Here is a 27,089-nt window from a genome sequence, read left to right as displayed (position 1 = left end):
AAAGAAGAATTCAAGGTCTGAGTCATAGTCTTCAAGGACTGTGCCATCTCTTTGGGTGGTGCTAACTGCTTGTTGCAGGTTTCTGTGGAAGTTACTTTCAGCTACTGGTCGAATTTCAGGCACTGTGCTGTCGTTCCAGGTGAAATAATCTGTTTTTGAGGCTTAAAATTTTTTCCCCCCGTTTTTTGGGACATTTCCCCTTTAGGTGGGCGTGGACCGGTGCCTCTGACATCATAAAGTGTGTGACGTAGTGCGTAGGAAGCGAATGCGCATGCGCAGATCGCTGTTCCTTTACTTTGTGCCTTTTTCGCAATTGCGCATGCGCGGCGTCTCGCGCATGCGCAAATGGACCTTCCCGTTCCGTGCGCTCTTTGCGCAACTGCGCATGTGCTGCACCTTTTCCAAGATGGCTGCAATTCAAAACTGCCGTTCGTTGCTGCAAGCCTACCTCGCGGTGAGTTTTGGCGCCTCTTTTACCTTTTCTTCTTGTATGTTCCTCGCAGAATTCTTGGAATTTGTCCAGGACTGCCTGGAAATCACTCTTATTTTGCCCCTTTGAGTATTTGAAGGTCTGGAAGATTTCAGCTGCTTCTGGACCCGCGATGGTAAGCAGAAGCTTTATTTTCTCTGCATCTGCCATGCCAACTAGGTCAGACGCTACCAGGTAGATCTCGAATCTCTGCCTGAACCAACGCCAGTTTTCACTGAGATTGCCTTGGTACGTGAGCTGCTGTGGGACCGTAATCTCGAACATCATCTTGCCTGGCTTTTGTTGCTGGTCGTCACTGTTTGCTGAGTTTTAACTATATGGATTGAAACCGTTCACTCCTGGAACCATGTTTTGTTATGCTCTTGTTGTAGCATAAACTGTTTCCTTGATGTGCACTCTGACAAAGGAAGGTTCAGACTTGGAGATAGCTTTAACATGTTTATTAAACTATTAACAATTCTCCTACTTGGATTTGATGCTACTGTTAATCCTTCTATAGCTACTCAGACTGACAAACCAGTCTGCTACAATCCATGTGGTGGGAGTGATGTACAATCAACCCTGTGTCTGTACTCACTGAGTGTCTCCACTGGAAAGAGACTGAGCATGTGTGATGTGTCCTTTTATATGGGTTGGTGTAATGCCCCCCTGTGGTAGTGTCACCTCTGTGTGTATCGTGAATGCCCATTGGTCATGTCCTATCTTACTGACCTATTGGTTGACTGTCTGTGTGTCATGTCTCTGGTGTTCCCTCTAGTGTCTAGCTATGTGTAGTGTATGTACATTAACCCTTTGTGTACTTACAGTGATGTATATCATCACACAGCCATGATCTGATTGAATGGCGGAGCTCGAGGGGCTGAATTGCCTACCTCTGCTCCTAATTCCTATGTTCCTCAAGGAACTTGTCTCCCTTTATTGAACACATGATGGATTATATTCCCGCTCACAAAATGATGATTCTCCCTGTGGTTGATAATGGTATCATTAAATAATCAGTCAGAGAGAGTGTGTTGTTAAAAATGTTTTTTTAAATTCTTTCCTGAGATGTGGACATCGCAGGTAAGGCCAGCATTTGTTGCCCGTCCCTAATTGCCCTCAAACTGAGTGGTATGTTGAAGAGCCAACTACATTGTTGTGGGACTGGAGTCACATGTGCCGGACCAGGTAAGGACGGCAGATTTCCTTCACTAAAGGACATTAGTGACCCAGATGGGTTTTTACGACAATCGACAATGATTTCATGGTCATTATTAGACTTTTAATTCCAGATTTTTTATTGAATTCAAAGTTCACCGTCTGCCATTGTGGGATTCAAACCTGGGTCCCCAGGCCATTATCCGGGTGTCTGGATTACTAGTCCAGTGACAAAGCACGACGCCACTCACATATTGGAAATCCTGTCTTCCTCTTCTCATTTCTGTCACAAATCACTGAGATAGTATTGTGCAGGCAGTTTTTGCCATCCTCGTGAACCACGGTGGTTAGCACAGTTGCTTCACAGCTCTAGGGTCCCAGGTTCGATTCCCGGTTTGGGTCACCATCTGTGCGGAGTCTGCACGTTCTCCCCGTCTCTGCGTGAGTTTACTCCGGGTGCTCTGGTTTCCTCCCACAAAGATGTGCAGGGTAGGTGGATTGGCCATGATAAATTGCCCCTAGTATCCAAAAAGGTTAGGTGGGGTTATTGGGTTACAGGGATAGGGTGGAGGTGTGGGCTTAAGTGGGGTGCTCTTCAAGCTGAATGTAGGGAAAAGCGAGGTATTTCCGGTGAATGAGCTGGCACAGCGGGCTAATTTAGGGGGGATGCCATTTACGGTAGCGAGGAATAGGTTTAGGTATTTGGGGATTCAGATAGCGAGCGTATGAACGGTGCTCCATGAGTGGAATTTAACGAAGCTGGTGGAGGAGGCCAGGGAGGATCTTAAAAGGTGGGATACACTGCATTTAACGTTGGCTGGGAGGGTCCAAGTGGTGAAAATGAATATTCTGCCGAGGCTCTTGTTTATCTTTCAGGCTCTCCCGATCTAAAGACCTTTTTTTCGGAAAGTGGACACGATCATCTCGGACTTTGCATGGGCGGGGAAGGTGCCGAGGGTGGGGAGGACCCTGCTACAGAGGCAGAGGCAGCAGGGGAGGATTGTTTCATTATTATTGGGCGGCGAATGTGGACAAGGTGTGGAGATGGTGGGAAGCAAAAGGGGTAGAGTGGGTTAGGATGGAAGAGGAATCTTGTAAGGGATCTAGTTTGAAGGCTATGGTGATGGCATTGGCATTGGCTCCGAGTAGGTATTCAGGGAGCCCAGTGGTGCAGTCCACGGTGAAGATATGGAATCAGCTGAGGAGGTGTTTTAGGATGGAAGCGATGTTGGTGCTTCCACCGCTGTGCGAGAATCATGGGTTTGAGTCTGGGGGAGGATTGATAGTATCTATAGGAGGTGGAGGGAAGTGGGGCTGGTCAAGGTGAGGGATTTGTATTTGGAGGAAGGGTTCGCCAGTCTGGAGGAGCTAAGGGAGAGGGTAGAGCTGCCGAGGGGTAGTGAGTTCAGGTATCTGCAGGTTAGGGACTTTGCACGAAAGGTCTGAAGGGGGTTCCGGCTGGAGCGACTGTTGCTTCCGGTTGTGGAAGGGGAGGGAATAATTGGGGATACATACAAGTGGCTGGGGGAGCAGGGAGGTGGGCTGGTAGTGAAGATCAAGGAGAAATGGGAAGCGGAGTTGGGAATGGAGATCAATTGAGGAGTATGGAGTGAGGCACTGCGAAGGGTAAACGGGACCTCCTCTTGTGCAAGAATGAGCCTGATACAGTTTAAGGTGGCGCACAGGGTGCATATGACTCGGGCAAGAATGAGTGGGTTCTTTCAGGGGGTAGCAGATGAGTGTGAGAGGTGTGGGCAGGGGCCAGCGAATCACGCACCCATGTTTTGGGGTTGTGAAAAATTGGGAAGATTCTGGGCGGGAGTATTCGCGGTCTTAGCCAGCGTAGTGGAGGAGGAGGTGGACCCGGACCTTTTGGTGGCGACATTTGGGGTTTCAGAGAAGCTGGAGGTCATGGAGAGGAGGAAGGCCGATGTCGTGACCTTCGCCTCTCTGATTGCACAGCGACGAATTTTGCTGGGGTGGCGGTCGGCATCACCACCGGGGGTAGCAGCATAGTTGGGTGACCTGTATGACTTCCTGTGGTTAGAGAAGATAAAGTATGATTTAAGGGGCTCAGCAGGGGAGTTTGAGAAAAGGTGGTGGATGTTTGTGACCGTGTTTGAGGAGATATTCATTGCTGGGGGGTGGGGGGTGAGTGATGGGGGGGGGGGGGGGGGGTGAAAAAGGGGAAAAATCTGTACAGACTGTATAGTTGATTGTTAGGAAGTACGTTTCCTGGGTGTTTATTTGCTGTCACCAGATTTGATAGATGTTTGTAACAAAATACGTTTAAAAAAAAAGTGGGTGCTCTTTCCAAGTGCCGGTTCAGACTTGATGGGCCGAGTGGCCTCCTTCAGCACTGTAAATTCCATAATTCTATGGTTTCATTCGAGATACAGATAATCTAGCTGTTTAAGAAGTATAATGATATAAAATATTTTTTAAAAACCTTCAGTAGTTTGCATCTCTTGGATGGATTTTCGCATGAATTATTTTTCATTACCTTGACAGCAATTACAAGGGCGTTGCTTGAAAAGTATTGGGCAGGTTATACCGCGCAACTTGCTGCATATTTTGAAGCTGTGGGAGGTGGCCCAACATTGCCTGGTGGCGGAATCTTCTGGTCCTGCAGTTGTCAATGGAGCTTCCCATTGAATGCGCCCCGAGGTAGGGGTGCGCTGTCAGTGCAACCGGAAGATCCCTCTGGCATGAACAGGCGGAATGTACCGGTCATTATGTGGGCCGTTGTTTTCGGGCAGTTCAAGCAGATGTGCAGACCTCATGATTACTTGTGATTAATCCTAATTTCCATGATATCTAGAACTCCTGTCACCGATGCAAGCCTTTTTTGTTGGCTCACTAAGATGGACTCCTGCCAGAGTCATTTTATGCTTTAAGAAAGAGTTTAAATGGATCAATTTATGTTCTCAATCAAAACCAAGCTGTTAGGTCTGATCCAATGTAAAAATAATAACGATTTGATGTGACACATTCTGGCACCATTTCAAGATGAGAAAGCACAGCCTGTTAACACTCCAACCACAAACACCTTGTTGAATTCCAGAAAACCAGTTGCTAAGGATAGAACTGGAGCCAATCTTTACACACTTTTATATTTATTTACAGAATTATACATTATGACCATATACCTCCTAACCCAACAATATGGGTTAAAGTCAAAACCCAGTTAATGCCCATATACATATAATTAAACACAGTTAATATACAATTAACATACCTGTTTATTCCATGGCTTTAACCTCAGCAAAGGTGACACAGTCATTTGTTTCTGAATCACCTTCTCTTTGTCAGAGCGGATTTACACTTTGTGGGGCCCCAGGCTCACCTTCATTTCTGCCCCCTCATAATGTCAGATCCCTCCTGATCCCACCCACCCTCGCCCCACAAAACCCAAAGGCGCAAGCCACAAAAATACACAAATTTATCACTGTTTTAGTGCTTTTCAACTTGCAAAAACACACCCGTATGAATAACTGCTGAATTGAAATCCAAGCTTACTTCTTGTCAGAATGATGGTAAAGAAGGTCAATATTGCGATCTGTAGACTTGAGGTAAAAAAATCACGGAGATGAGCACTTCCGGTGGCGGCTATGAAGGAGTAAGTCGCACATTTGGTGGCTCCCGCTCGGGTCGGACTTTTGGACCTTTCCCCCCAATTTTCTACCGGACTTGAATTGTCAAACTGAAGACAGAGGCAATTGTGTACTGAATTCCCACATCGGTGCATGGAGAGAAGGACTAGAAGTGCTCGTAAAGGCAGAAACAGAAAGACAGAGAAGGCTTGGGCTGAAGCTGCAGCGGGAGACAGCATGGCGGAGGACCGGACCTCTGGTTTGTCGACCCAGCGGTCAACGGAGCAGCTGATGCAAGTTATTCAGGAAGGCTTTGCTAAGCAGAAACGAGACTGCTTGGACCCGATAAAAGAGTCGATTGAGCAGCTGGAGCTTAGATTGGATGCCCAAGATCGGGCGATCCAGAAGGTGGAGAAGGCGCTGGCTGAGCAGGAGGAACATCAAACTGCGGTTTGTATCCGGCCCATCTCTGGGTCACGCATGAGGAACAGCACTTTTATTTCGAGTCGCCTGAGAACACGCTGGACTTCGTGAAAAGGAAAGGACTGGTGGTGGACTGAGAACTTTTGAACTTTGCTGCAGCGTTCATGTTTTTTTTTGGGTTTCTCTGTTTCTGAAAAAAAAAGTTTCTCGTTTTTTGTTTTATGGAAGCTGTTTGTAATGCCTTCTGTATTGATTTGGGACCAGTGGCAGAGCTGAGTGAGTTAAGGTTTTAATTTGCACTGTTGGGGGATTGAGGTCTGCTTGTTTAGATATGGTGTTTTTTCGGGCGGGCAATTATGTGAGGATTGTTTGAATTGGAATATGTTTGTATGAGCGGGGGGAGGGTGCGGAGGGAACAATAGGTGTGAGACTATACGGCGCCAGGGATGGGGGCCACCAAGCTAGCTGTGCGGGCTAGCTCACGGAAGCGCAGTGGGGGGTGTGCATATGTTCGGTTTATCAAAGGGGTTGGGTTACAGAGTGTTGTTACTAGGGGGGGAGGGGTGAAAATGTTCTGCTGACGAGGGAGGGACTTGGGTCAAGGGACAGAGAGGAGGTTGGGGGCGGAGGCTGCCTGGCTGCGGGCTGGTGGAGGCGTGGAGCATGGGCTGGAGGCGAGCCCAAAAAAGGGGATGACTGATCGGCGAAGTGGGGGGGCAATGAGCCCCCCAATGAGGCTGATCACCTGGAATGTTCGAGGGTTAAATGGGCCGGTCAAGAGGGCACATGTGTTCGCGCATCTTAGGGGACTGAAGGCGGATGTGGTAATGTTGCAAGAGATGTACCTTAGAGTAACGTTTTACTTTTATTACCTTTTCAAATTGTGTGTGTGTGGGGGGGGGGGGGGGGGAAACTGAATTGACATCACAGAAAAGCTGTGACCTGAGTGGCTGGTTGGGAATCTACACTAAATTAAAAAAAATTAAGCATTGGTAACTAATTAAACATAATTACTTAATTATAATTTAGAGGGGTACCTAAGCCAGAGATCGGAGAGTACTATATTTAACTTTCACATTTATAGCAGAAATCTAGTGCTAGGAAACAGATAGTTAACAGTAACTTAAATTTTTTTTTAAAACTTTTAACTTTAATTTACTAATTAATTGACGCAATGTCAGTTAGAGGGGTGCAGTGCTCTGACTGTGAGATGTGGCAGGTCCGGGAGGCTTCCAGCGTCCCGGATGGCTTCATCTGCAGAAAGTGCACCCAACTGGAGCTCCTCACAGACCGCATGGTTCAGTTGGAGCGACAATTGGATGCACTTAGGAGCATGCAGGTGGCGGAAAGCATCATAGATAGCAGTTATATAAATGTGGTCACACCCAAGGTGCAGGCAGAGAAATGGGTGACCATCAGAAAGGGCAGGCAGTCAATGCAGGAATCCCCTGTGGTTGTCCCCCTCTCGAAAAGGTGTGCCCCTTTGGATACTGTCGGGGGGGGGGGGGATAGCCTAGCAGGGGAAAACAGCAGCAGCCAGAACAGTGGCACCACGGCTGGCTCTGATGTTCAGAAGGGAGGGTCAAAGCGCAGAAGAGCAATAGTAATAGGGGACTCTATAGTCAGGGGCACAGATAGGCGCTTCTGTGGACGTGAAAGAGACTCCAGGATGGTATGTTGCCTCCCTGGTGCCAGGGTCCAGGATGTCTCTGAACGGGTAGAGGGCATCCTGAAGTGGGAGGGCAAACAGGCAGAGGTCGTTGTACATATTGGTACTAACGACATAGGCAGGAAGGGGCATGAGGTCCTGCAGCAGGAGTTCAGGGAGCTAGGCAGAAAGTTAAAAGACAGGACCTCTAGGGTTGTAATCTCGGGATTACTCCCTGTGCTACGTGCCAGTGAGGCTAGAAATAGGAAGATAGAGCAGCTAAACACGTGGCTAAACAGCTGGTGTAGGGGGTAGGGTTTCCGTTATCTGGACCACTGGGAGCTCTTCCGGGGCAGGTGTGACCTATATAAGAAGGACGGGTTGCATCTAAACTGGAGAGGCATAAATATCCTGGCCGCGAGGTTTGCTAGTGTCACACGGGAGGGTTTAAACTAATATGGCAGGAGGGTGGGCACGGTAGCAATAGGTCAGAAGGTGAGAGCATTGAGGGAGAACTAGGGAATAGGGACAGTGTGGCTCTGAGGCAGAGCAGACAGGGAGAAGTTGCTGAACACAGCGGGTCTGGTGGCCTGAAGTGCATATGTTTTAATGCAAGAAGTATTACGGGTAAGGCAGATGAACTTAGAGCTTGGATTAGTACTTGGAACTATGATGTTGTTGCCATTACAGAGACCTGGTTGAGGAAAGGGCAGGATTGGCAGCTAAATGTTCCAGGATTTAGATGTTTCAGGCGGGATAGAGGGGGATGTAAAAGGGGTGGCGGATTTGCGCTACTGGTTAGGGAGGATATCACAGCTGTACTACGGGAGGACACCTCAGAGGGTAGTGAGGCTATATGGGTAGAGATCAGGAATAAGAAGGGTGCAGTCACAATGTTGGGGGTTTACTACAGGCCTCCCAACAGTCAGCGGCAGATAGAGGAGCAGATAGGTAGACAGATTTTGGGAAAGAGTAAAAACAACAGGGTTGTGGTGATGGGAGACTTCAACTTCCCCAATATGGACTAGGACTCTTAGTGCCAGGGGCTTAGAAGGGGCAGAGTTTGTAAGGAGTATCCAGGAGGGCTTCTTAAAACAATATGTAGACAGTCCAACTAGGGAAGGGGCGGTACTGGACCTGGTATTGGGGAATGAGCCTGGCCAGGTGGTAGAAGTTTCAGTAGGGGAGCATTTCGGGAACAGTGACAACAATTCAGTAAGTTTTAAAGTGCTGGTGGACAAGGATAAGAGTGGTCCTAGGGTGAATGTGCTAAATTGGGGGAAGGCTAATTATAACAATATTAGGATGGAACTGAAGAACCTAGATTGGGGGTGGATGTTTGAGGGCAAATCAACATCTGACATGTGGGAGGCTTTCAAGTGTCAGTTGAAAGGAATTCAGGACCGGCATGTTCCTGTGAGGAAGAAGGATAAATACGGCAATTTTCGGGAACCTTGGATAACGAGAGATATTGTAGGCCTCGTCAAAAAGAAAAAGGAGGCATTTGTCAGGGCTAAAAGGCTGGGAGCAGGCGAAGCCTGTGTGGAACATAAGGAAAGTAGGAAGGAACTTAAGCAAGGAGTCAGGAGGGCTAGAAGGGGTCACGAAAAGTCATTGGCAAATAGGGTTAAGGAAAATCCCAAGGCTTTTTACACGTACATAAAAAGCAAGAGGGTACCAGGGAAAGGGTTGGCCCACTGAAGGATAGGCAAGGGAATCTATGTGTGGAGCCAGAGGAAATGGGTGAGGTACTAAATGAATACTTTGCATCAGTATTCACCAACGAGAAGGAATTGGTAAATGTTGAGTCTGGAGAAGGGTGTGTAGATAACCTGAGTCACATTGAGATCCAAAAAGACGAGGTGTTGGGCGTCTTAAAAAATATTAAGGTAGATAAGTCCCCAGGGCCTGATGGGATCTACCCCAGAATACTGAAGGAGGCTGGAGAGGAAATTGCTGAGGCCTTGACAGAAATCTTTGGATCCTCACTGTCTTCAGGTGATGTCCCGGAGGACTGGAGAATAGCCAATGTTGTTCCTCTGTTGAAGAAGAGAAGCAAGGATAATCCAGGGAACTACAGGCCGGTGAGCCTTACTTCAGTGGTAGGGAAATTACTGGAGAGAATTCTTCGAGACAGGATCTACTCCCATTTGGAAGCAAATAGACGTATTAGTGAGAGGCAGCATGGTTTTGTGAAGGGGAGGTCGTGTCTCACTAACTTGATAGAGTTTTTCGAGGAGGTCACAAAGATGATTGATGCAGGTAGGGCAGTGGATGTTGTCTATGTGGACTTCAGTAAGGCCTTTGACAAGGTCCCTCATGGTAGACTAGTACAAAAGGTGAAGTCACACGGGATCAGGGGTGAGCTGGCAAGGTGGATACAGAACTGGCTAGGTCATAGAAGGCAGAGAGTAGCAATGGAAGGATGCTTTTCTGATTGGAGGGCTGTGACCAGTGGTGTTCCGCAGGGATCAGTGCTGGGACCTTTGCTGTTTGTAGTATATATAAATGATTTGGAGGAAAATGTAACTGGTCTGATTAGTAAGTTTGCAGACGACACAAAGGTTGGTGGAATTGCGGATAGCGATGAGGACTGTCAGAGGATACAGCAGGATTTAGATTGTTTGGAGACTTGGGCGGAAAGATGGCAGATGGAGTTTAATCCGGACAAAGGCAGCAGGGGCCAGGGGCAGCACGGTAGCCTTGTAGATAGCACAATTGCTTCACAGCTCCAGGGTCCCAGGATCGATTCCGGCTTGGGTCACTGTCTGTGTGGAGTCTGCACATCCTCCCCGTGTGTGCGTGGGTTTCCTCCGGGTGCTCCGGTTTCCTCCCACAGTCCAAAGATGTGCAGGTTAGGTGGATTGGCCATGATAAATTGCCCTTAGTGTCCAAAATTGCCCTTAGTGTTGGGTGGGGTTACTGGGTTATGGGGATAGGGTGGAGGTGTTGACCTTGGGTAGGGTGCTCTTTCCAAGAGCCGGTGCAGACTTGATGGGCCGAATGGCCTCCTTCTGCACTGTAAATTCTATGAAAAAATGTGAGGTAATGCATTTTGGAAGGTCTAATGCAGGTAGAGAATATACAGTGAATGGTAGAACCCTCAAGAGTATTGAAAGTCAGAGATATCTAGGAGTACAGGTCCATAGGTCACTGAAAGGGGCAACACAGGTGGAGAAGGTAGTCAAGAAGGCATACGGCATGCTTGCCTTCATTGGCCGGGGCATTGAGTATAAGAATTGGCAAGTCATGTTGCAGCTGTATAGAACCTTAGTTAGGCCACACTTGGAGTATAGTGTTCAATTCTGGTCGCCACACTACCAGAAGGATGTGGAGGCTTTAGAGAGGGTGCAGAAGAGATTTACCAGAATGTTGCCTGGTATGGAGGGCATTAGCTATGAGGAGCGGTTGAATAAACTCGGTTTGTTCTCACTGGAACGACAGAGGTTGAGGGGCGACCTGATAGAGGTCTACAAAATTATGAGGGGCATAGACAGAGTGGATAGTCAGAGGCTTTTCCCCAGGGTAGAGGGGTCAATTACTAGGGGGCATAGGTTTAAGGTGAGAGGGGCACGGTTTAGAGTAGATATACGAGGCAAGTTTTTTACACAGAGGGTAGTGGGTGTCTGGAACTCGCTACCGGAGGAGGTGGTGGAAGCAGGGACGATAGTGACATTTAAGGGGTATCTTGACAAATACATGAATAGGATTGGAATAGAGGGATACGGACCCAGGAAGTGTAGAAGATTGTAGTTTAGTCGGGCAGCATGGTCGGCACGGGCTTGGAGGGCCGAAGGGCCTGTTCCTGCGCTGTACATTTCTTTGTTCTTTGTTAACTGACCAGATTAGATTGAGGAAAGGCTGGGTCAGTCAGGTCTTTCACTCGGGACTGGATTCAAAGACTAGAGGGGTTACGATCCTGATCAATAAGCGGGTGGTGTTTGAGGCAGGTAGAATAGTTTCGGATGTGGGAGGTCGGTACATTATGGTCAGTGGAAAACTGGAGGGGCTGCAGGTGGTATTAGTAAATGTGTATGTGCCAAATTGGGATGATGTGGAGTTTATAAAGAGGATGCTGGGGAAGATGCCGGACCTGGACTCGCACAGGTTGGTCATGGGAGGGGACTTCAACACAGTTATTGACCCTGGCTTGGACCGGTCAAGCTCGAAAACGGGCAGGGTGCCAGCAATGGCAAAGGAACTAAAAGGGTTCATGGAGCAGATGGGAGGGGGGATCCATGGAAATTTGGGCAGCCGAGGGTGAAGGAGGGAGTTCTCCTTCTACTCACACGTGCATAAAGTGTACTCCCGGATTGATTTCTTCATTTTGAGCAGGGCCTTACTGGCAGGGGTACTGGACACGGGGTACTCGGCGATCTCAATCTCAGACCATGCTCCGCACTGGGTTGACCTGCAGGTTAGTAAAGACAGTAACCAGCGCCCGCACTAGAGGTTAGATGTGGGACTTTTGGCTGACGACAGGGTGTGAGAGCGGCTGAGGAAATGTATTCAGAACTACCTGCAGGTCAACGACACGGGAGAAATTTCAGCAGCGGTGGTCTGGGAAACACTGAAGGTGGTGGTTAGAGGGGAGCTGATCTTGATACAGGCCCATAGGGAGAAGGTGGACAGGGCAGAGACGGACCGACTGGTTAAGGAGATACTACAGATCGATAGGAGGTATGCGGGGACCCCCAGAGGCAGGGCTTTTAAGGGAACGGTGGAGGCTACAGGCAGAGTTCGGCTTGTTAACCACAGGGATGGCGATGGAGCAGCTGAGAAAGGCGAGGGGGGCGATCTATGAGTATGGAGAGAAGGCCAGCAGAATGCTTGCACAGCAGCTTAGAAAGAATGAGGCAGCCAAGGAGATAGGGAAAGTAAATGACGGAGATGGGAAGCTGGTGGGAGATTCAGTCGGGGTGAATAAGGCGTTTAGGGAATTCTACAATAGGTTGTATAGGTCGGAACTCCCTACGGGGCCGGAGGGGATGAGGCACTTCTTGGGGGTGCTGAATTTTCCAAAGGTGGACTGGGAACTGGTAGAAGGGCTGGGGGCCCCGAACGGGTTGGAAGAGATAGTGGAGGGTCTGAAGGCCATGCAGGTGGGTAAAACCCCGGTGCCGGATGGGTACCCAGTGGAGTTTTATAAAATGTTTTCTGGGATATTGGGGCCGGTGTTGATGAGGATATTCAATGAGGCAAGGGAAAGAGGGGTGCTGCCCCCGACGATGTCACAGGCTACGATTTTGCTGATTCTGAAGCGGGAGAAGAACCCGGAGCTGTGTGGGTCCTACAGGCCGATATCCATGTTGAATGTGGACGCCAAACTACTGGCCAAAATGTTGTCCTCCAGGATTGAGATTTGTGGTCCGAACGTTATTGGGGAGGACCAGCAGGGGTTTGTTAACAGTAGGCAGTTGGTGGCCAATGTAAGTAGGCTGTTAAATGAGATCATGATGTCCCCGGAAGGTAGGGAGGTGGAGGTAGTGATCGCAATGGATGCAGAAAAGGCTTTTGATCGGGTAGAATGGGATTATCTGTGGGAGGTACTGGGGACGGTTCGGATTTGGGCGGGGATTTATTGACTGGGTCAGGTTACTGTATCCGGCTCCTGTGGCAAGTGTACGGACGAATAGGACAACATCGGACTATTTTAGACTGCACCGGGCGACGAGACAGGGATGCCCCCTCTCCCCACGGTTGTTCGCGCTAGCTGTAGAGCCGTTGGCAATTGCTCTGAGAGCCTCAAGGGGCTGGAAGGGGCTGGTCCGGGGGGAGGGGGTGGAGCACAGTCTCGCTACGTGGAGACGACCTGCTTCTGTATGTATCGGACCCATTAGAGGGGATGGAAGAAATTATGAGGATACTAGGGGAATTTGGCCGGTTTTTTGGGTATCAGCTAAATATGGGAAAAAGTGAGATGTTTGCGGTCCAGGCGAGGGGACAGGAGAGGCGATTGGGGGAGCTGCCGTTTAGATTAGTAGGGGGAAGCTTTAGGTACCTAGGCATTCAAGTGGCGCGGGAATGGGACCGGCTGCATAAATTAAATCCGGCCCGACTAGTAGACCAAATGAAGGACGATTTTCGGAGATGGGACGCGCTCCCGTGGTCATGAGCTGGGAGGGTGAAGACGGTGAAGATGACGGTCCTCCCAAGATTCCTGTTCGTGTTTCAATGTCTCCCCATCTTTATTTCGCGGTCCTTTTTTAAACGGGTCAACAGAGTGATCTCTGGCTTTGTTGGGCGGGCAAGACCCAGCGGTAAGGAAGGTAATGCTTGAGCGGAGTCGGGGAGAGGGTGGGCTGGCGCTGCCAAATTTTAGTAACCATTACTGGGCGGCGAATATAGCCATGATCAGGAAGTGGGTGGTGGGGAGGGGTCGGCATGGGAGCGTATGGAGGCGGCTTCACACAAGGGCACCAGTTTGGGGGTGTTGGTAACTGTGCTTCTGCCGTTCCCGCCAGCATGGTACTCCACCAGCCCCGTGGTGGTGGCGGCCCTGAGAATCTGGGGGCAATCGAGGAGACATGTGGGAGCAGAGGGAGCATTGGTCTGGTCCCTAATCTGTAATAATCACCGGTTTGCCCCGGGAAGTATGGATGGGGGTTCCGGATGTGGCGGAGAGCAGGGATTGAGAGGATGGGGTTATGTTTATAGAGGGGAGCTTTCAGAGTATGAGGGCGCTGGAGGAGAAGTTTGGGTTGGCGAGGGGAAGCAAATTCAGGTATCTGCAGGTGCGGGGCTTCCTACGTAAACAGGTGTCAACCTTCCCGCTCCTACCGCTAAGGGGGATTCAGGTCAGGGTAGTTTCCAGAGGGTGGGTAGGAGAAGGGAGCGTCTTGGACATTTACAAGGAACTTATGGGGTCAGAGGAGACGCAGACCAAGGAGCTGAAGCGCAAGTGGGAGGAGGAGCTGGGAGGAGAGATAGAGGATGGTCTATGGGCGGACACGTTGAGTAGAGTCAACTCGTCCGCAACATGTGCCAGGCTCAGCCTGCTACAATTTAAGGTCATTCACCGGGCTCACATGACAGTGGCCCAGATGAGCAGGTTCTTAGGGGTGGAAGACAGGTGCGCAAAATGTGCGGGAAGACCAGCGAACCATGTCCACATGTTCTGGGCATGTCCGAAGTTTAGGAGATTTTGGCAGGGGTTTGCAAATGTCATGTCCACGGTGTTAAAAACAAGGGTGGCTCTGAGTCCAGAGGTGGCGATTTTCGGGGTGTCGGAAGACCCGGGAATCCAGGAGGAGAAAGAGGCCTTTGATTCCCTGGTAGCCCGGAGACGGTTACGATGAGCTTGGATGGACTCAAAGCCCCTGAAGTCGGAGACCTGGCTAACTGACATGGTTAGCTTTTTCTGTCTGGAGTAAATCAAGTTCGCCTTGAGAGGCTCACTGTTAGGGTTCACCTGGAGGTGGCAACCGTTCGTCGACTTCCTCGCGGAAAATTAATCGTCAGCAGAAGTGGGTGCGGGGGGGGGGGGGGGGGGTGGGTGCGGGGGTTAGTTTAGCTTTGAGTAGGGGGTTAATAAAGTTGGGACCTGTAAGGGAGGGAGACGGCTTTTGCACTGTTTATAGTTTCAAGTACATTGTTTATTGTGATGTTATAATACAAAAAATACCTCAATAAAATGTTTATTAAAAAAAAACAATCACGGAGATTCGGCACACACTAGTGCAGGACAGAATGAGCCAGTCCAGTGCAAGAGCAAATATTCCAATCAACAAGATGCATATGCTGCCATTCAGTACATTTCAGAGTTGCATTCAGCTTCAAAAGTCAACTTCCTTATTTCCTCTCTCAAAATCAATGAAGTTATTTCCATAAATTCATGTGAGTGGAGTGCCCAGTGAGTCCAAGTCTAATATCAGTTGCTTTGCCTGGCAGGATTCCATTTGATGTGCTAGAACAGACTGTCTGAAGGCCAGTCTCGAGAACGATGGTGGTTAAAACTATCAGCATGTAACCAGCTGCAGCCATTATATCAGACCAGCAATAGTCCATTTTGAAAAACAGAATCTAAACAAGAGAATATGGAAGACAGATAGATTTGTAAGATTTTCTTGCTTCATCCCATGTTGCCATGGCAATTTAGATAGATTTTTACTACACCTTTCCTTCACAAAATTATCAATTTCACCATTGGTAAAATCTTGTAAATATCATCAATATTTCTGAACTTGTCAGATGTTCCTGACTCATCGGGTGCGATCATCCGGCCTCGTTATATTCGCGCTCAAGTGTAATGAGACCGGTGAATAGGGGGAGAGGCCAAAAACGGGAACCGCGCCGGGCTCCAAACAGTTTGCGATGCAACCAGCCTGCTCCCGTCGGAATTCGGAATCCGAATTAAGCCCCATTTCCATACAATTAACGAGAGTCACCTGTCATCAACAGCCCCCAGTCATTTACCGGCCTCCCCAGCAAATGCTCACGCTGGCGGCAATTGGTACTCCTTTTGAAAAACGTGAACCTGGCGGAAGGGCTTCTGTGGGGAGCCAAGGAGGGGAGTAGCCATCTTTGCTCACAGGCAAAAAGACTGGGGGCTCTGGCCTTGCCACCCCAGTGCTCAGTGGGTGGGTGGAGGACCCTCCGCAGGGGTGGGGCCACCATGGGAGAGTGGGGGGGAAGGCACTGGGGGGGGCAACTGGGGAGGCAACCGCACGTGGCACCACTGTGCCAACCCTTGGATCACAACCTCATGCCAGGGGAGACTCTTGTTCCTGCCCGTCTGCCCCACCAATCACCCATAACCCCCATCGACTGCTGAGGCCTCTGGCCGTGCGGCTGAAGGCTATTGCTGATAGGGAATTGGGAATAATGATTAAGTGAGCACTTGACACATGTTAAGTGGGTTCCCGTGGGTGGGCCATGTAGCATGTGGGAGTTATTGCCTAGCATTCCAATCAAACCTTCATGCCTGGACACTGTGTGGGAGTCAACACCACACATGCTGCAGCCAAGATCCAAACACCCAGGGGATGGGGCACAGCCCCCCGGACATGACCACAGCTGGCGGGTGTGTGGGTGCCACCGGGAGGGGGGGGTTGCCTGGAGAGACAGGCAAAGGGTCCGGGGGTCAGCCTGCATGGCGGAAGGAAGTGGCAGAGGCATCATAATGGTTGTGCAAAAGGTTGTTTAATGTGCTGACCCCATTCCTGATAGTACTGCCCCTTCAACCTCCCCGGCCCCCAACACCACCCCCTCCTCACCCCCTATCTAACCCCTCCCCCCTGCCCCAGGGCCCTCAGTGATGCTCAACATGACTGGCCCTCCTAGATCTACCACTACGTCTTGATGTTTCTCCAGGATGCACATCTGAGGTGGGGGCAGCCTGCTGCTTACCTCATCCCATGGCCTTTGAAATCCCTGGCAGGTGTCCTCCCGGGACTCGGGGGCCTGAGAGCCCTGGCTCTTGTTATGACCCCAAGACATGGCCTCACCAGAGGGGTGGAACTCGGGAATGTTGGTGGCCACCGTCGCCGCCCCTTGGGATGGGTCCGGGCTGGCATTCAGCGTCTCGGTGGTGCACCTCAGTAACTGGGACACATCCCCACAGTGGCCGTGCCATGCTTTGCAGTGCCTCAGCCATACCCCCCTGTGACTGGGACAGGTTCCGCAGCACCTCGGCCAATCCTATCTGAGAGAGAGAGACATGTCCTGCAGAACCCCATCAAGGTCGGTCTGGTACTGGGTGACATACCCCAGTGAGGTAGACATACTGTCAAGACCCTCAGCCATGGCCGTCACCGGCTGCACGACGCCTTGGACACCTTCACTCATGATACCAACATGGTATACCAGGCTCTCCACTGCGGTCTCCACCCTAGCAGTGTTGGCCTCGGTGTCATGCATTGCTAACTCCATCTCCTGCGCCTGTATTCTTTGGGACTCCTCCAATCGGCTATGGATCTGCTGGAGTGACGCTGGCATCTCTGAATGTCCCGGCCGCTCCCTATCATCTCCATCAGCTCTGGGAAACGCTGTTCCAGGAGTGCAACATCAGGCTGGGACCTAGCTGGGTCCAGGGATCCAGCAGACCTCTGACTGCTGGCTTGCCTGGGGCTTCCTGCCTCCACCTGATCTACATCATTAGCTGTGTGGTGCTCACCAGATTTTTCCCCTGAAGCCTGACCACTAACATGTCCCACCGAGGTTTGTGTATCTGCGTTAGTGGAGGGTGGAGATGACAGCTGTGCCGCGACTATAACAGTTGCATCCTCGGAGCTCTCCTCCAAGGTGTTCTCCTGGTAGGCAAGAGACGGGGCTGCCCAGGATGGGCCGGTGCTGGCGGCTGGAGGACCCACAGAAGAATGGACATGTGATCAGTGGGAGGGATGGCTCAGTCAGTAAGGAAATCACTACTCTACTCATGTTTGACAGGTCCTCCGTGTGGAACCTGGTGGTCCCTCACCTGTGCAGCCTCTGCGACCTCCGCGTGGGTGACCGCCCTGTCCTCGGACACGCCGATCACCTCCAGGGCCTGCTCGTCGGAGGAGGTAAGTGATGTGTTGGGTGTTCTGGATCACACACAGGTCACCAACACTTGAAGTAGTGCAACACTATTTTATTAAAAGATTAATTATTTAAACATACTTGAACTGTGGGTAAATACGATACTAGCTTTAACTAAAGACCTTTGCCTTGTCCTAACCAGTTGATGCACTCAGCACATGGTGAATGTCTATGTTGCAGGCTGTGAGCTCTGTGCTCCTAGCTAGCTGCTACTTGAATGAGCGGTAACTCTGATGCCCCCTGTCTTTAGAGTGCATGTGCTCTCACTGGTGATTGGCTGTGGTGTTGTGTATGTTGATTGGTCCCACTGTGTGTCCATCAGTGTGTGTCTGCACCATGATATACTGGTGTATATTATGACATCCCCCCTTTTATATAAAAAAATGTGCCTGCGTGACAATAAATAGTGTGTGGTGAATGTTGCTGACTACGTGTGCGAAATATTTACAGGACTATGTACATAAAACTAAGCTGGAAGGTGCCTAGTGCAGAAAAAAACAGTGTGTCACACAAATAACGAGATGAACATTATATACAAACCATTTGAACGATTAAACGGAAGAACAGAACAGACCAGAGAGTCCATTAGTGCACAAAGTTCACAAATTAAGTCTCTGAGGTGGGCGACGAATTCTGGTTGACCGTCAGGGTAGCACACCACTCATCGTGTGGATCGATGCTGTATACCGACAGCGGCTGGTGTCTTTGCTTCGGGGACAGCCTGTTTTACGTTCCGACACCGACTCGAAAAGGTGCTTTCGGGTCCTCGGTGTCACTGCTGTGTGGGAGGTCAGAATCGGACTCGGTGACCATGGGTTGAATTGCCCGAACATTCCTGCAAGGCTGGCTGAAGCGATATGAATTGGAAGGCTGAGCTGCTTGACAGCAGGCAGCATAGTGGCCAAGTCTTCCACATCGTAGGCATTGTCGAGATTTTGCAGGGCATTGCCGCTTTAAATGGGCGGAGCCACAGTTGCCGTACATCGTGACATCAGCACGTTCGCTGCGCCACCGCGCATGCGCGGTGCAGTCATGCGTGGTGCGCGCCTGCGCATTACGTTCCTCCACGTCGCCGTCCCCTCGTTTGGTGCGTACAAGCGCGGGAGTCCGGGAAAAGCACACAAAATGGCCGCCCTCATCCAGGCTGAGGCCTTGGAGGTGCTCAATCACTTGGACCCGTTCCGCCTCGTGGATCCTTGCCGTGCCATTTCAGCTGCTTGTATATGGGAGTACCGACTGGTGGCATTTTCATGTAGGACACAGGTCTCGATGGCGGTCGCTGGGGTGAGTTGCTTTACTTTGAGGAGCTGCTGACGTAGGGGGTCCTACTGAACACCGAAAACGATCTGGTCGCGTATCATGGAGTCGGTGGTGGGCCCGTAGCTGCAAGATTGCACAAGGATGCGGAGGTGCATTAGAAAGGATTGGAAAGGTTCGTCCTTACCCTGCAAACGCTGCTGGAACACGTAGCATTCAAAACTTTCATTCACCTCTACGCTGCAGTGAGTGTCAAATTTGAGGAGAACCGTCTTAAACTTCGTCTTGTCTTCGTCATCTGCAAAGGTGAGAGAGTTGAAAATGTGGATGGCATGGTCCCCGGCCGTGGAGAGGAGAAGAGCAATCTTTCTTGTGTCCGAGGTGCCCTCCCTGTCCGTGGCCTCGAGGAAGAGCTGGAAGCGCTGTTTGAAAATCTTCCAGTTGGCCCCGAGGTTGCCGGCGATGGGGATTGGCGGTGGTTGGCTGATGTTGTCCATGTTGCAGGATGACGGAATGCTGGCGGAAGGCAGATCACTTGCAGGTAGGTCTAAGAAGTGCTAGTATGCAACCACACCTGGTATCATGATGTGTTGGGTGTTCTGGATCACACACAGGTCACCAACACTTGAAGTAGTGCAACACTATTTTATTAAAAGGTTAACTATTTAAACATACTTGAACTGTGGGTAAATACGATACTAGCTTTAACTAAAGACCTTTGCCTTGTCCTAACCAGTTGATGCACTCAGCACATGGTGAATGTCTGTGTTGCAGGCTGTGAGCTCTGTGCTCCTAGCTAGCTGCTACTCGAATGAGCGGTAACTCTGATGCCCCCTGTCTTTATAGTGCGTGCGATCTCACTGGTGATTGGCTGCGGTGTTGTGTATGTTGATTGGTCCCACTGTGTGTCCATCAGTGTGTGTCTGCACCATGATATACTGGTGTATATTATGACAGTAAGGATTCTCAATTCCGGCACCCCATCACCGAATATGGGAGAGCTTTTCCTGGGGTGACACAGAGATTGCATCGTTAGCCACAGCCATGGTTCACAGTTGTGGGGGGGGCGGGGTGAAGGGATTGTTAAGAAGGAGGGAGGGTTGAAGGGGTGGGTGGAGGGAGCGCAGTAGATAGAGGGGGTGGAGGGAGGGTTGGGGGACGCCTGTGAGGTTGTTTCCTTGGGGAGTTGGGGGTTGGGACTTTGGTGTCTACTCACTCTGGCTGCCCGGTGTAGGTCATTGACCTTCTTCCGACACTGGAGGTCAGTCCTCCTGGTCACACTGCCCGAGGTGACTGCTGCTGCCACCTTGTCCCACGCAGCACTGGCTGCCTTGTGGCTCACCCTCTGGGACCTGGGGGGAAACAGGACATCCCTCCAGGCCTCCACCGAGTCCAGGAGCCTCCCCATGTCAGCATCCCCGAATCCTGGGGCCAGTCTCCTGGGCGCCACTGTTGCGAGCTGGCTGGGGCTGGCTGAGCAAGTGTAGCCTAAGTGCTTCTCGACGTTGTTAGCGGGGTGCTGGCGAGCATGATGCCGTCGAAAAATAACTTGCGTCTTGTATACTTCTCATCATAAGAGGGACCTGTATTTTTTGTTAATGTTAATGCCTCTGCTTCCACTGAGCTACAGTCATTTTGAACTTCCATGACAAAACTTTGAACTGAGGCTAACAATTGTGCAGCATTCAATAAAGTTGTATCAACGTTTGCAGCCATTTGCTGACAGCATTAATCCCTTGAAGTAAACGGTGCCACAAAAGAGTAAAAGCAGCAATATTGTACTTTTTAAACTTTTCACTAAGGATTTTGCTTCAGCTTTTAGAGAAGTGTTTTATGAACTTGATGCAGCTATACCTAATAAGGGTTCCTTTTACACCAGCAACATTAATTTTCAAAGCAAAAAACAGCATCTGCATGTGCAGACCACCTGGTGTCAGATTCTTTTGACTGTCAAAAGTTTTCTAAAAATGTACAGCTCTCCTACAGGACTCAGCTGCAGCATTGCAGATTAAATTCAAGGAGCGACTGGAACATGGGATGAATAATGCACAGGGACTTGCATTGTTCAGTCTTGCTTGTAGACCTGATATGTTCCTGTCATATTTGTGCCATTATCAAAACTCTGCCCACATCGATTTTTGATGTCCAAACCTAAATCTGCAATGATTTACAAAACAGCTGTTTCCAGACACTCAGAAGTGTGGGTTGTAGCTGAACAAAACAAAAAGATTGCTCTGCAACTTCACCATTGCTGGTCACATATCTTAAAATTAATTGGTCCCCATGACTCACATCTGAGGTGGAATCAACTATTAAGGAACAGTATTTGGCATCTTTGACTTCATTAGTGAATTGCTTTCTGAGCTGCTCTTCCATTACAGTGATGACGTCATCCTAGGTTTGATGCATTAAAAAGTTGGTTTTCCCTGAGCCACAGTATTGAAAACTTTTCAAATGCTCTTTGGGAAGCTCATCAAATTGACTGAGGTATTCAAGGCAGGCTAAAAAAATTACCTCTTCAAGTTGTCACTGCTGACTCATCATGTCCTCTTAGAGGTAGTCCCAAGGAAGACAGCAGTGTTACTGTGGCAACAATAATTCTCAGCACTTTCCTCCAGTAAGAACGCTCCTTTGCAAAGTGAGCCGATAACGTAGAATCAATCCTTCCAGATAAATTACATCTTTGAACAAATGCACACATAGCCTGAATATGACTTTTGGAAGTTTCATGATCAGCAATATCTCTCCCAACATTTCTCCAGTTTGAGTACCCGTCGAAGAATGCTTGTTTCCCTTTACTAGGGTCAGGGGATAATTTGCACACATAACAGTAGACTGCCTTTGAGGTTTCCAAAAAATTCAACCAATTTCTAACTTCCATCATGTCATTTCTCCTCATCCTCAGAAAGTGGGACCCATGAAGGCTTTCTACCCTGCTTTCGGCCTTGATCCTCAACCTCTTTTGTCAAGTTTTCCATTTTTACCCATGTTTTCTGATTTATTTAATACAAAATATTCTATTATATATCTCGCAGTGGTACAGATTTTTGGCCATTAGGTAATGTCTTCTTTCCTCGTTTCAAAGAAGAATCAGCAACATCTTGTAGTTCCATTGCCATTTCACAGTCCACTTTTTGTTCAACTTTTTTGAGTGACGTTGTTACCCCGGAAATCGGCAAGTCTAAATCATTAGATACTTCCACCCACACTTTTGGTGGGTGAGGATGAATGTGCAGTTTGTGCACCGTTCAATACTTCAAACTTTTTAAAGCTTGCTCCCCTTGCTGCTCAATGGCTGCTGAACCCCACCAGCTGGCTCACCACCTTGTGGCCTTTGTCTTCTCCTGCCTAGCCTCAATTTATAGGCTGGCAGGTGGATGACAGATAGGGATGGGGGAATTTTAAATAATTTTCTTAAATTAAAAAAATAACATCTTAGGTGGGGAAAGGGGGGAGTTAGCTCCTACATCATAAGCCCTCTCCCATGAATGCCTGCAGACATTTGGGCCTCCCTCACTCCCCCTCCCCCTCCCCCCCGGCCTAACTCAATCACGCCCCCTCACAACTCCCTCAGATGTCCCTTACCCTCCTCTCCCTGGGATTCCTACCACTTAACTTGCCTCCATGACCCAACACTTCATCCCAGGCACGTCATTGCAGTGCCTCTTCCAACCACTACAACGCTGTTTATGGAGATCTTGAAAAACTGTTGGCCAATCTGATTGACCTGCAGCTCTTCAAGGCAGGACTTCCTCCCCGTGGTAGATGGAAGTCCCGCTGGCTGTCAATCAACGTCGAGCCCTTGCCATCTGGAAAATTAAGGCCCATGTCTGATTGGAACTCAGTGACTGGATCTGAAGCGACAGTTATGCTGCCAAAGTGCACGTACTTTTTATCTAGTTGTTTTCATAATTAGTTTTGCCAAACAATTTTTCAATTTCAATTTCATGTTTGTTTTCTTAATTATTATCTCCCTTTTTCTACAACTGGCCATTTTAAAGTGAAATATTCTCTGCAACAATTCATTATAATCACCCCAGTCAGCCACTTACTTGCAATACTAATTCAGGCCAATCCATTGCCAGAGAACTCTTGGAGTTTCCAGTTCTGTATTGAGCATGGTCATTAACAAAGTACACAGAGGAAAGGAAATGAGAGGCAAGCCTTTAAAAGATTAATTCATAGATATGTTTGAAACCGTCAACCTGATTTTACCGCTGGGCAGGAGTTGGGTGAACAGGGGCTGTGGAAGGTTGCGAAACATCCTGACCTCGGCAGAATGAGATTTTGACTCCTCGCTTTTATAGCCTGAACCTCCAGCACGAAAGTTACGGTTGGCTGTTGGGTGGGAGCACAATGTCAGGAAGCCACTGTTGTGGACTGAAGAAATGATCTCCAGAACTCTTAAGTTTAAAAAAAATTGTTTCCAATTAAGGGCAATTTAGCCGGGCCAATCCACAGCCCTGCACATCTTTGGGTTGTGGGAGTGAGGTCCACGCAGACACGGGGAGAATGTGTAAACTCCACAGGGACTGTGACCCAGGGCCGGGATCGAACTTGGTTCTTGGCGCCATGGGGCAGCAGTGCTAACCACTGCCGCCCCGAACTCAGTTGGAGGGAAGATCCAGAAGGAAAAAACAGTAAAACGGGGAAATCGGAAACTGGTCTTGTATACTTTAAAATGGAACATCAGCAAAATGGGGAAAGAAGAATATTGGTCCAAACTGTTTTTCTCCCCCGAGGTTTTGGAGACGTATGAACCCCTGGTATAGAAAGTGTAAACTTTCCTTGGGGGATACCCCTGGTCCTCTGGTCTCCACAATCCATGGACGAAAAGATAATAATAAGTTTTTGGGTGGTTTTCTGGTCTCAACTCATTTCCCTATTAGGTTGGCTGGATGGAAAAGCCACAATGGCTGTCACACCTCTGTCATGCACAGGCTTCAGGTTGAACTACTTAGCTCCCAATGACATTATTGCAGCTTGACCTACATATCTGAATAAAGACCACACCGGTTTTTGTCTGGTGTTTCTTCTCTTAACAGTTCAGAACAGCAGCTTGATGGTTTCGTGACATCAGCCAGTGAGTGTCACATCATGATTTTTAACTGCGCGCCTGTCCATCTTCAGTGGCGGGTTTAAATTGCCTCCTGCACCTTGCAGCAAGTAGTGAATGAGAAGCTTGTAAGAGCAAATTTCGCTTCATCTAAATGTGGCTAAGGTGTTAAAGTCATTCCTGAAACTCGCTGTTCCTGTCAGCTGTTTATTTCACTTAGGAACTGGTACAGGGTATGAGTCATTTGTCCTTTACAAATTCTCAGATCACAAGCTGAGCTTCTATAAATGGAATTGCAGCACCTACTTCAACTGCAAATAATTGAAATCTCAACTTAACTCCTTGTGTAATTAAGATTCTAAAACTGTAACAGGAGTGACAAGCATGCTCTGTCAGTACATGTCTTAGTGCTGCAAATATAAACAGTAAGTACTGGAAATACTCAACAGGTCTGGCAGAATCTGCAGAAAGAGAAACAGACATTTTGAGTCAAATGCCTCATGCTTCTGGGCTCGGAGGAGTAGGAGTGCTCCCTTTCTCCCACTCCCTCAAAGTAACTTGCTGCAATTAGTCTACTCTCCCCCACAATTGACTTCCGGCCCCATGATCCACGCATCTCCAGCCACCAAACTGCACCAGAAAACCAGAATGCCTATATGATCCAATCGCCCAATTCTCATTTCTCAAGAGCTCACTTAGCTAGATAGCTGGTTCGTGAAGCAGAGTGAGGCCAACAGCGTGGGTTCAATCCCCATTCCGGCTGAGGTTATTCATGAAGGCCCTATCTTCTCAACCTTGCCCCTTGCCTGAGGAGTGGTGATCCTCAGTTTAAACCACCAACAGTCAGCTCTCCCCGTCAAAGGAGAAAGCAACCCATGATCATTTGGGACAATGGCGACTTTATCTTATAAATCATGGGGGCAATTTGTTTCTGTCTTACTGACATAACAATCCATGGTCCATTAACCTTCTTTGAATTTTTTTTTAATCTTCCCTCTTCATTCTTCTAGTCATAATCCTCAATTTTATTCCTCTTCTTCCCGATTTGTAAAACAGTAGAAACAATCTTTCACTTCTGGGTTTGACCTTGTAAAACTCAGCAATGGTGACGAGATAGAGACAGCTCAAGCAGCTTTGATTCTTTATCAAATTATAATTTGCTCCCTGTAGATGGACCCTGTACACCAGCCTCACCACTGACAATTAAGTTCAATAGTCTTTCCACCAAATTGTGGACTCCATAATGTTTTGTTACCTGTGTGGTAGGTAACATGTGCTACTCAAACCTTGGTTAGTGATGAGGTATTCTGAATCCCGATGAAGAAGATTTGAACTCTTCCAGTAGTAACAAAAGGTTCATTGAGTAACTACAACAATATTTACATGAGTTCTTTACTTTAACTTTGATACTAATGATAAGGTTAACAAGATCTAACTATGGTAACTATACGTAACTCCACTGGCCATCTAAACTAGTCTGCTGTTGCTATGATCACCGTGCACCCAAGAGAGAGAGAGCGACCCAATGTGGCTGCCTTTTCTACCCCTGTTGGTCCGGCCCTCTAGTGATCATGTGGTGCTACTGATTACACATTACCCCCTTGTGTACATGCACACATAGAGATCACTACATCCCCCTTTTTTTTCGTGTTACATATTAATGAAAATTGAACAAACATAATGGATGCAGTTTGCAAATGCATTACATAAAATCAATGAGTTAGTCCGTCAAATGTTAATACATTTAGTCTCTTAAATTTTGTTTTGCTTGCGTGAAATAGGTAGACAAATGATGCTATGTACAAGCTGTGGTGATCTAGACGATTATAAAAAGCCAATTAATATTTATGAGTCCAGTCTTGTGGAAGGGAAATTAATGAGTTGCCAATTTAGAAGCATGCTGGGAAATGCTTGTACTATAGTTAACAGCGGGAGCAGTCGATTTCGGCGTGAGAACAGCTGGTGAGTCAGTTTCAGCGGGAGCATTGTGGAAGTGGTTGCTGGGAGGTCATTCTGTCCTTTAAAAGCACTTGTCTTTGCAGGGGCAGGCCAGTCGATTTCAGGCATGAGAACAGCTGGTGAGTCAGTTTCAGCGGGAACATTGCGGAAGTGGCTGCTGGGAGGTAAGTCTGTCCTTTAAAAGCACTTGTCTTTGCAGGGGCAGGCCAGTCGATTTCGGCGTGACAACAGCTGGTGAGTCAGTTTCAGCGGGAGCAGTGCGGAAGTGGTTGCTGGGAGGTAAGTCTGTCCTTTAAAAGCACTTGTCTTTGCAGGGGCAGGCCAGTCGATTTCGGCGTGAGAACAGCTGGTGAGTCAGTTTCAGCGGGAGCATTGCGGAAGTGGCTGCTGGGAGGTAAGTCAACCTTTAAAAGCACTTGTCTTTGCAGGGGCAGGCCAGTCGATTTCAGCGTGAGAACAGCTGGTGAGTCAGTTTCAGTGGGAGCATTGCGGAAGTGGCTGCTGGGAGGTAAGTCTGTCCTTTAAAAGCACTTGTCTTTGCAGGGGCAGGCCAGTCGATTTCGGCGTGAGAACAGCTGGTGAGTCAGTTTCAGCGGGAGCATTGCGGAAGTGGTTGCTGGGAGGTAAGTCTGTCCTTTAAAAGCACTTGTCTTTGCAGGGGCAGGCCAGTCGATTTCGGCGTGAGAACAGCTGGTGAGTCAGTTTCAGCGGGAGCAGTGCGGAAGTGGCTGCTGGGAGGTAAGTCAACCTTTAAAAGCACTTGTCTTTGCAGGGGCAGGCCAGTCGATTTCGGCGTGAGAACAGCTGGTGAGTCAGTTTCAGCGGGAGCATTGTGGAAGTGACTGCTGGGAGGTAAGTCTGTCCTTTAAAAGCACTTGTCTTTGCAGGGGTAGGCCAGTCGATTTCGGCGTGAGAACAGCTGGTGAGTCAGTTTCAGCGGGAGCATTGCGGAAGTGGTTGCTGGGAGGTAAGTCTGTCCTTTAAAAGCACTTGTCTTTGCAGGGGCAG

Source organism: Scyliorhinus torazame, chromosome 1, assembly GCF_047496885.1.
Source record: "Scyliorhinus torazame isolate Kashiwa2021f chromosome 1, sScyTor2.1, whole genome shotgun sequence".
In the NCBI taxonomy this organism is placed as follows: Eukaryota; Metazoa; Chordata; class Chondrichthyes; order Carcharhiniformes; family Scyliorhinidae; genus Scyliorhinus; species Scyliorhinus torazame.
Note: the sequence above shows the minus strand (reverse complement) of the source record.